Below are 11711 nucleotides of genomic sequence, written 5' to 3'. Positions count from 1 at the left end.
CAAGGCTGTTCCTATTCTCTCCCTGCTTTGTGTCCATAAACAAGGAAAGGGTGCGGTCATGACTTGGATTTGTTCTGAGCAGTGTTTGTGTATCCAAGGCCAGAGGCAGGACCCAGTGGGAAAGGGAAGTGTGGGAATGAGTGAGAGGAAATATCTTGGGCTCCTTCGCCTCCTCACCCTCCAATCATTCCCCCACAAGGGAACCCCCTTAGGGTTCCCTCCTTCCCACGGTGTTCCCTCTACCCACTTCAAATCTCAGTGACATGAAAACTGGGGGCATCAGAGGCAAGGGAGTGACAGGAACAGTGGTTTTGTATAGCAAGAACATTGGAGTTGGCCAGAGGTGGGTAAAGCCGTGGCACTATCACCAGCACCACTCTCTGACCCAGACAAGAGGGTCCTCTGCCCTGGGCTATGACCTCTAAAGGGCCCTTGCCCTCCTCAAGGCTCACTCCACCTCGTGAAGTGAAGAGTTCACCAGAGCCCATATATACCCCTCAAGACCGTGTTCCAGGTCCTGAGACTCCAGAATTCCCTGTACAAGCGGCCCTGCGCCTGTTTCCAGGGCCTGTAAGAGCCTCTTCCAGGGTCTGTCCTCTCAAGGATGTGTATGCCCTAGAGTTCAGGGTGCCCTAGGGATAACTGTTTGCAGACAGGATGAAGAATGGGTGGACGGCACACACTGGAGTATCTATATTTGAATTTCAAAGGTGGGAAGAGAAGGGCACCAGGCCAGGGGCTACGGTCTGATTCTCCATGGTATACTGCCTCTTTCTGGCTCAGACCAAGGAGTCTGAACATTCTAAATTTGAATCTGGGCTTCCTGGTTGTTATGAAGGTTTATTTGTCAAAGTAGGAGGAGAGAACATGTCTAACTGTTAGCCTGATATATTAGTTTTGCATATTTATTCAAATGGAATATGAACAAATATTCCATTTATTCATGGAATATTTGGGGAGCTTGGAGCAAGAGTACAAATAGGCTTTAACATTTGGGGAGCTTGGGGCAAGAGTACAAATAGAGGCTATTTGTAGCCCCAAGCTCCCCAAATGGTAGAGGCCGGCCATGCCATCACTTCAACAGTTTGACTTTAGTTAAGTACTTTAGGCCTCTGATACTCGGTTTCCTCATCTGCAAAATAAGGACACTAACAGTAATAGTTATTGTGAGAAATTAAAGTGTAATAAGTTGTAATTATTGTTGTGTGCCCTTGGGTAAGTTACTTAATCTCCCTAGTGCCTCAGTTTTCTCATCCGTCAAATGGAAGGGTAGTAGTATACCTGTCTCTAAGGATTGTTATCAATTAATGTATGTAAGAGCCTTTGAACAGTGTCTGGCACATAGTAAATGCTATGGAAATGTTCCTTGTTGTTGTTATTGTCCGATATCTATGGACGCTACTACCACCTGGCTGACTGGACTAAAGGAAACAGCATATGTAGCATGTAGGTCACAGCGAGGCACACCTCTGCCACATTTCTGAGCTTATTTGAGATTTGTCTCATACTCCAGACTCATCCTGTGATTACCAAACCCGTACCAGACTTCTTAGGAAGGATAGAGTCTGTTCCTGCTTCCAACTGTGACTGTGTCTTTAGCCAAGTGTAATCTGATGAATACAAACTAAGAGTTCTGTCCTGGGTTAACCCTCATTCTTTTCTGTAAAAGGCTTTCAGATCCACTCAGAAAGGTGCAAAACAAATCTTACATCTCTGGGCAGAGACATGGTGGTGGCAGAGAGCAAGGAATGGGGGAGGGATGTTGGCCCATCTCATGAGAGCCACTGATTGCCACTCCTCACTGTGGAAGAGCTTCTGCAGCCCTGCGCATTGGCAGGCTCTCAGGGCTGGGTTGGGTTTAGGAATTAACTTGAAGTGTTAATTTTGTAAATATCTAGACAGGGTTGATCCTCCACAAGAGGAGAGTTGATCACACAGAAAGACCTAAAAGCCTTAGAGAGCTACAAAAGTGTTTCCCAACTGCAAGCCCCATTTATTTCTACTACACGACACGACCTCTGTGGATCAGCAGCTGTTTCCTTTGCTCAGCAACTGAACAGCCCATTCCCTGTTTGTTTCAACTTTGCAGGGGATCACCAATGGGGAGCTGAGATACTAAAGCTCTCCATGGGAATGAAAGTTAAGAAGGGCACCAGGGAGGCCATTGGCACACAGGTGAGCATCAAGCCCCCTGACCCCCACCTTCCATAGCATCCTCTTCTCAAGGACCCATTGCAGGCAGGTTCTCCCTGTGTCCCCGTGCCCTATGGACACATTTTATTTTAGGAATATTCTCCTCCTTATTCACATTAGGGCACCAGTAAGAGGAGCATACAGTATTATATCTCTCTCAAATATTTTTATTTAAAAAATGCTGAAGAAAGCCCTAAGCCAAAGAAAATTAGAATCTACCTGTGCGATTTCAGACGACAGTCAGAAGTTGGAGAGGATTTTTGTCAGGGTGTGGTCCTAAGGAATGACAGGCCCTTTACAAAGTCCCTCTCATCTCAGAATCCATTTATTCAACCTAAATGTTTTCTTCCAATGCTTTCATGTATGATGTTAGGGATCTGCGTGTTCATAGGCTTCACTGCAGTTTGGGGCCGGCTACACAGTCATTCCCTGGGGCCCATGACCAGTGACTACTAAATCCCTGTGCCATGGTTTCCATCGAAGTTTTTGCTTCGGAGTTCTCTTTTCCTCGTGGCCAAAGCTTCAAGGCCTGTGCACAGTCATAAAATGGTGCCCTGACCACCTTTCACTTGCATTTTGTGGTTTTGACCACATATGTGCCTTTATATACCATAGGAATGGGATTATTTTTACATGTAGAAAAATGCTAGAGTGAGGAAAAGCAGCGCCACAGTGTTGCCAATGAGGGTACACCTGCTTTGACTGGCTTGAGCTGTGCCTTTGTTTTTAAGGTCATATTTGATGCAGGACATAAATACATAAGTTGGTTTGTATGCTTTACTGAACAAGCCCAGAAATAAGTTATCAACATCCTTGTGACATTTTTTTCTTTATTTCTTTTTTTTTTTTCTGAGACAAGGTCTCCGTCTGTAACCCGGGCTGGAGTGCAGTGGCGCGAACACGGCTCACTGCAGACTCGACCTCCTGGGATGGGATCTCATCATGTTGCCCAGCCTGGTCTCCAATTCCTGGACTCCTCCCACTTTGGCCTCCCAAATTGCTGGGATTATAGGTGTAAGCCACCTCACCCACCCATGACATTGCTTAAAGAAAGTAGTTGTTATGTGTGACTGGTAACCATTTTTTCAAGAGTTAAACATCTGAGCTATCTAAATTCCACTGCAAAGTATGAAAAGCAAATTAAGTAATCATGACACAATCACTCAAATCAGAAGAATGAGAGTGCAGTAGGTTTTTTTTTTTTTTAAACGGGTGTGGGTAGGGAAACATCAAACCTGATGGTCAAAATTCAGTCAAAATCTCCAGCCATTGAACGTTTTTAGGAGATCAGCGATACCGCATAGAGATGATTGGTTGGGATGATTATCCTTGTGGTACAATCGAATTAACATGTATTTGGTTGCCGACTGTTTGCTGGGTAGGACAGAGTGAGTATGGAAGTCTGGGGTGTGGGGAGGGCATTCTAAGTATGTGCTCTGGGTGTGTCCATGAAGCAGAACTGTTTTTCTCAACTTTCTGTTCATGAAGCCTGGTTAGTTGGACAGCTGCTGAGGGGTTGAACCAAAGGGTATGACAGTCAATATGTTTCATCTATGAGACCTAATTTCAATGAATGTTTCAGTGGTATAAGAAGCCATATTCTATGCCAGCTCTCCTCTGCTCAGAAGAAAACAGAGATATTGTTAGTTTATTTCCCATGAAGGAAAAGTTTTGATTCCACCTTGAATGTGCTTTTGTTTGTTTGTGGAGCCGTTTCCTGTTTTCTCTTATCAAAATATTTCAGCTGTAGCTTAACAAATTGAGAGGGTATAGGAGCTTCTGTCCCAACCAAGTCAGATGAGCATGCTTAATCACAGCTTTGAAGCAGATCCACTATTTTAGCGAATAGAACGCTTTTTTAAAAAAGGGAAAAATATTTTTATTCCATTGAGTATCTTTGATTGGAAAAAAATGCACATGGAATGAATAGCAAGGAAGAAGCAAAGTTAATATAGCTCTATTATGTAACAACCAAAACAGTTGCCATGTAACATTTCTATGTTTCCTTTTATAAATAACATACATGGTGTTTTTTCTTTGAATATGCATTTATACCTAAGTCCAGCAGCAGCCAAGCCTTAAAGCCCTAAGGCAGGTCATTGATTTTGGCCCTTTTAAAGAGATTTTACATATCTCTGCTCAGTGCCATTATGTGTTGATTTCATAGTTTAACGGTTACAGAGTGTGTCTATTTCTCTAATTCCCGTTTAGTGTCTGTGTGCATAAATTTCTCTATTTCCTATTTCTTCGCTATGTTGGGGGCTTAGGGTGGATAGTTTACTTTTACCCTCACGGACCACCTGTACATGTGAAATCAAATTCTGAGAAAATATATTCTAGCTCCTCCAAAGCTACATATGAAAATGTTTTATTATTGGAAACTGAATATATTCCAGTTTTCTAGCAAATATAGCTTTGGGGGCTTGAAAGTTGAGGTCTTTTTTCCTCCTGTTTCTTTCTACAGAGCAGTCAATAGTATTGAACAAGAAAAAGCTGCATGACTTTTAGACCAGAGGAGTGAGGACAGCACTTAGAGGAGGTAAGAGAGTTCATCACGTGTTCTACATTGAGCTGACAGCAATGTACCTAGTGCATCCAATTAACTAATCTTTAATTTTTGTACCAGGCACACAGCCAACACGTCCAGTTAACCAGGATAAATGATTTAAAAGAACTTTGTAAAAATGCTGAACATAATTTGCTATCACCAAATATAGGAATCTCTGAAGCCAGCTGTCTTGCTCATATGAAATGCAATGACAAGATCCAAATTGTGAGAAAAGGAATCCAACTTGGTTGGAACAGGAAAGAAACAAAAACAAAGAACCTCTGGCCCAGAGTCATTTCTGTTTGGAAAAATTTCTGAAGATTAAACTTAGGCCCTGAGTGCACCTAACAGTGCAATCTGCAGGCTGCCAACGCGTAGCCGTGGAACTAAATCCAGCAGCTCAAGGTGAGAGAAAATTAAGTGGATAGAGTCTACCTCCTTAAGATACTCTTCTTATCAGAGCTTCCTGAGACCTTCCAGAGTGATGAGTTCCAAATTACGTACAGCCATAGGAAAATAAATATTTGGCCAGCTGTAGACATTGGATTTACTTATCTGTAGCCTATTTCTAGCTTCAGAACAATTTCTACTTCTACCTTATAATCCACCACAGCCCGGGAGTTTAAGGATCTTTTATTAAAGTATCTTCACGTAGTTTATTTTTTGAAACAAAAATTACCACTAAGAAAATATTTTTTAAAAATACTCTCCAATTATACATAGTGTACATGTGTATGTGTATAAATACATAACATATATTTTACTTTCACACAGAGGTTAAAATCAAGTCAGTGCCCTGGTCTACTCCCTATGTGGAAAGTTCAGAGAGAAGGGTCTGAACATGGCTTTTTCCTAAGTTTGTTATATTCCTTGGAACATGTTTCACAGGATGTTACTTAGGGCTCCAATTTACTGGACAAAACAATCATTACACATACAGAAAAGAAATTACTAATTTCTTTAATATAAAAATGTATCTTACAAATCAATAAGAAAAGATAACTCTATAGGAAAATAAGCAAAGGAAATATCCAGGCAGTTCAGGAAGAGGAACAAAAAGCAGGAAATCAACAGGTGAAAACATACTCCACCTTGCTTGTAGTTAAAAAATTCAAATTCAAATGATGATGAGACAGAAATTTTCACTTCCAGTTGGTACAGATTTTTTCTTTTTTTTTTAAGACAGAGTCTCCCTCAGTCACCCAGGCTGGAGCGCAGCAGCCTAGGATCTTGGCTTACTGCAACCTCCATCTCCCAGGTTCAAGCAATTCTCCTGCCTCAGCCTCCTGAGTAGCTGCGACTATAGGCACCCCCCACCATGCCCAGCTAATTTTTGTATATTTTCAGTAGCGATGGGGTTTCACCATGTTGGCCAGGGTGGTCTCGAGCTCCTGACTTCAGGTGATCCATCCACCTGGGCGTCCCAAAGTGCTGGGATTACCAGTGTGAGCCACCGCACTCAGCCAGATTTTTAAAAGAGGTAAAACCAGGATAAGATATGAGAAAACAGTCGTTTCATACATTGTTCATAAGTGTATAAATTGATATAATGTTTTGTGTTGGCAATGTTGCAATACTTATTAAAATTGAACCCCACATTTTACTTCTACTATAGAAGTAATTATAGTAGTAACCTATAGAAAACATTCCCCTAAGTACACAGAGACAAATGTACATGAATGATGTACATAGTTCCTAACAGCTAAACACTGGAAATAAACCTATGAAAAGAATTTGGTAGATCTATATGTACTTACACAGAAAGGGTTCCAAGATACAGCAACATGTAAAAAGAGCAAGTTATAAAAATGATTTAGAAAATGATTCAATTTTTGTTATATGCAGAGGAAAAAAAATCTAGTGTCATATAGACTAAAATATAAATACTAGCTATTTCTGGGGGTTGGCATTTTGGAGTACCTTCCATTTCTATCTCATGTTATTTCTGTAATATTTGATCATATACTAAGGGTAAAATAAAAACAATTTAAAAAATAACAGTATGAACATCACTTACGTAGCTTTCTTGCCAACCCCCAGAAATAGCTAGATTAGATTCAGGATCATGTTAAATCTGAAGCTAAACATGAGGAAACAACAATCAGATAAATCCAGATTGTGTGAGATGCTGCAAGATAACTAACCTGGACTCCTAAAATGTGTCAATGTCATGAAAAATGAAAAGAGTCATGGAGACTGTTCTAGATTACAAACAACTAAAGAGACCTGACAATGAAACACAATATGTGATATCTGACTGGATTCTAAATTTAGACACACATGAAAAAACATTATAAAGGACCTTCATGGAACACAACTGCATGGGTGACTCTACATGACAGAATAGTATTTCTAGGATCATATTTTGGGAAATGCTGGGATAGAAAATGTCCCTTTAACTGAAGCTTATTGTGACCCTTCATGCTAGATGTTCCTATTTTTTTTTCTTATTTAATCCTGGTAATTTACAGAAGAAGATGATGATTTTCTATCAAACTTACACTCTAATTATTACTCTGATTGTTGAGAGATGCCAATATATTCATTTCTAGAATATCTTACCTGGTTTATAGATTTTTCAATTAGTGCTTAGATACCAACTGTAATTTATTATCAAGTTGGGGAATTTCTGAGCTGTAGGGGATCTTAGAGGAATTGTGGGATCAACCCTTATCATTTTACAGATGAGCAAAGGAACTCCGATGGGCTATGTGACTTACACATATTTAATTAGGAGAACCGGCTTTGGAAACCTAGCCTCCAAATTCAGTACTCTTACCATAAAACTATTATGATTTACTTACCCTTGCTGAATGCCAGCAGTGGACAAGGCATCATAACGGCCTGCCCTAAGACACCCTTCTGCCGGAAAGAGGCTCAACACTTAAGGAGGAATTGCATGACAATCTTCAGGGAGCAAGAGTATCCAACTCCCCGCACTTCTAATCATGCAGGCAGTCTGCCGAGTCCACGTTGCACCAAGGCATGCCCTTTGCCTGACTTGTTTGTTACATAAGAAAGCACTAGGAGTTCGAGCCAATACTCTTTTTTCTTTAAAAAAAAAAAAAAAAAATACAAAAGACAAAGCAAACTGACTGCTTATGGAAGATGGATCACAAAAGAGTCCTAAGTCCTTTCCTTATCCTCCTAATAAACGTTTCCCTGACAACATATTCCCAGTAGGCCTCAATCCATCTGGTAGAATGATGGGGGAGATTAAATCATTTGTTCTTTATAAAGTGTGTGTAACACTTTCTCAACTACACTAAGACTCCAGATTTATACAACCCTCATTTTATATCTACCTCTGAGAATAACCTCCTGATTTACAGGATTTAAAGAAGTCAAAAGCCCTTCTCCCTAAAACAATTTTCTTCACTGGCTTATACCCATTCTTTTTTTAGATGGAGTCTCTCTCTGTTGCCCAGGCTGGAGTGCAGTGGTGTGATCTCAGCTCACTGCAACTTCTGCCTCCCAGGCTCAAGCAATTCTCCCTAATTTTTGTATTTTTAGTAAAGACCGGATTTCACTATGTTGGTCAGGCTGGTCTTGAACTCCTGACCTCAGGTAATTGGTCTGCTTCGGCCTCCCAAAACGCTGTGATTACAGGCATAAGCCACCATGCCTGTCCTTATACCCACTCTTTAGGAGGCCAATGGAATCCCCCCCAATGATGATAGTAAAAGGGTGACTTCCCTTGTTGAGGGGGTAGGACAGGCACAGGGCTCTTGAGAGCACAGACAGCCACAAAGGTGACCAAGACCAAGGTTTGTAGAGGTAAGTCCAAGTCTAAATAGCTGGAAAAGCACATGCAACCTCAAATCTGGAGACTACCAAGATTGTGGTCGTGAATCGAGGGTTTGGAATTGAATGGAAATGGGTTGGTTGCACAGACAGGTCAGGGCCAGGCAAGACTGTCTTGGAAAATAGCCCCAGATTCTAGCTGGCATGTGTCGTTTGCCATGTGTGGCTGGCAGGGTCTTGTGTCTCGAATTGGCTGATGTGGCCAGGATCAGGTGGGACCAGAAGAGCCACTGCACGATCAGTGAACTACTGTTGAGATCTCCAGGGCCTGAGTTAGGGTCTGGAGTAAAAACTGGATCCCCACATTCAGGGGGTCAGCAGGGTGTGAGGTCAAAGGTAAACCCATTGTTAGTCTAATAATCAAATTTGACAAATCAAAAGAGGAGTAAGAATCCAAGCATGAAGCCACGGAGAGCAGGCAGCCCAGGCGGCCAACCTTAGAAGTGTGTAGTGCAGGGCTGGGGTGGAGAGGGGTTGGGAGGATGCCAGGCCCAAAGAGTAGATGGTACAGCCACTTTTCATCGTGTTCCTGCTGTTCCGAATGGGGACGTATCTGTGTCATTAAAATACCACTGGACATTTGTTTACTCTGTTTCTTTGCAATTAACTGAGAGTATGAAGTAGAAAGGAGAAGTTTGCTTATGGGGAGAGTATGTTTGTGTTGATAGGAAGTCCTATGGGAGCCCTTCAGAATTTCAAACATGCAGTCATTTTTCTGTGCCGGGGCAGGAAGAAGCAGGGGATATGGCCGAAAGGACTGCTCCTTGATTAGCCATACTGAGTTCTCCAACTGACTAGTTGGAGATCCATGGATCAGATCAGGGGCTTGCAATTTGGAGAGGGTATGTAAAGTTCCTACACTCAAGTTCTAACAGCTCAGTTCAGACACATTTATGCTTAAGCCCCAAGGAAGGGAACCAGGAAGCCCGAGTACTAGAGAAGGCTATGTTCCCAGCATGAAAGCCTGAGAAGACTGAGTGCCAACAGCACAGGGGAGAAAGGGAGAGTGAACCCCAAGGGTGCTCCCAGGCTTACTCAGAGAAGAGGGTAGATGGTGGGGTCCAGCTCACAGGATGCCAGTGTGCCCCTCTTTACCCCAGCCTCAACCACAATAGCTCAGCTTTTGTCTGTGTCACATAATGAGTTCTCTGTAACTTTCAATCGGCTTTAGATCATTTGAAAATGACCACCCTGTACCAGCAATGCCAAATGCCATCCCCATCTTAGCTCTGAGTTGGTTGCCATGTCAGACCCTCTCCTCAAGGGATTTACAATCTCTCTGGAAAGCCCAGTTTTATGCAATGGCAAAAAGGAGACAACAATATAGGATGGGTCTTAACTGAATGCTAAGTGATATGTTACAGGCTGCAAGTGACTCAGAGTTAACAGAAAAAAAGAGATCCATTGGTTGTGGGGTATGGCAGGATATGTCAAAAAGGAAAGAAATTTCTACAAAAAAAAGTGGAACTTGAGCTGAGCCTTAAAAGGAGGAGAAGATTTGAAGAAATGGGGAGGGCATCCCAAGCTTTGGAAAGAGCATGAACAAAGGTATACAGACAGGAATACTTAAGGCCAGTTTAGGAAACAGTAAATTTAAAAACATATGGATGATTGACAGCATATTCCATTTTTAAAATGACTTATTCAGACTCTATCCTGAGCAAGAACAATTTCCTGTGGTTTATAAATAGGCCCCAGTTATTTTAGTAGAACAGTAACACTGGTGATCATTCATGAAATGTTCCATGGAGACTTCAGTTTTCCAAGGGCCAGGAGAAAATGTATAAATGCATAAGAAATGGTCCAGAACATGAAACACCATCGGTAAAACCTAATACAAGGTTGCTGCAGAAACTTTCTTTTCCTAACACGGTACTTATCTCCTTCTCCCTTCTTCCCTCCTAGATTTGTTCCAGATTTACTATGCAAAATGCCTAAGGTTTTTGAAAGAACTAGAATAGAAATTGGGAGATAAAGAAATAGGCACAAGAGATGATGTCATTTGTTTAAGCTCACAGGGAAGGCAGTGCCAGGGTTACAATTCAGGATACCCATCTCAAGTTTCCTTTAACTGATGATCTTGAACACAGAATTCTACCCGCCTTCATAACCTAAGAAGCCATCAGCATTGTGCAGAATTCCAGTTCCCTCAGTTCCTATGATGAGAACCTTCTCACCAGTCTGGTATGTTTCATAGGTTGGGGACCCCAATTGCCTATACTTGAGAAACATTCCAATGTATTTGTACATGTTATATGGTGTGCAAAAGAAAGAAAATACTTACATTGGTAGTTGTGTAGTTAGAGTAACCTAATTAAGTTAACTTATATTTTGTTTGCAATCAACATCATTCTTAATTTTCCTGTAGAATACTGTTTCTGTGTGTGCTTTTTTTTTTTTTTTTTTTTTTGAGATAGAGTCTCGCTCTGTCACCCAGGCTGGAGTGCAGTGGTGCAATCTTGGCTTACTGCAAGCTCCGCCTCCCGGGTTCACACCATTCTCCTGCCTCAGCCTCCCGAGTAGCTGGGACTACAGATGCCCGCCACCACGCCTGGCTAATTTTATGTATTTTTAGTAGAGACAGGGTTTCACTGTGTTAGCCAGGATGGTCTCCATCTCCTGACCTCGTGATCTGCCCGCCTTGGCCTCCCAAAGTGCTGGGATTACAGGCATGAGCCACCGCACCCGGCCACAATACTGTTCTATTTTCCAATCTGTTCTGCTGGCATTTGCATCACAATATAGTGTTCATTTTGGCCTAAGAGAGGTTATGAATGAACAAATCTATGTTATTTGTATTTTTCATTTGGGTTCCACTAACTATAGACTTAGGGCAAAAATGAACCCATGATTATCGTAACTATTCTACCTCTCAGTCTTAATTCAGTTGGTAAAAGAGGGAGCCTGAACTTTGCTCACAGCTTTGAGTGATTAAAATTAAATTTCAGTAGCAGCAGAAGCAAACTACCTTATTACAAAAACTTTCCTAGGAAAAATACCTAACAGTCAATCCTATCTTATATCTGAAGAGATCACCATTCAGTATCTCCAAAACTATGAAATAACCCTACTAACTAGTGATTTTACATGTTTAGCAAGCATCTGGAGTTATATGTAAGCCTTTACCGAGATCCCAGCTATCTAAATAAAAATGGATGTTAAGCAT

This window comes from Pan paniscus, chromosome 12, assembly GCF_029289425.2.
Source record: "Pan paniscus chromosome 12, NHGRI_mPanPan1-v2.0_pri, whole genome shotgun sequence".
Taxonomy (NCBI): domain Eukaryota; kingdom Metazoa; phylum Chordata; class Mammalia; order Primates; family Hominidae; genus Pan; species Pan paniscus.
The sequence above is the reverse complement of the archived record's forward strand: the minus strand, read 5'-3'. Positions refer to the sequence as shown.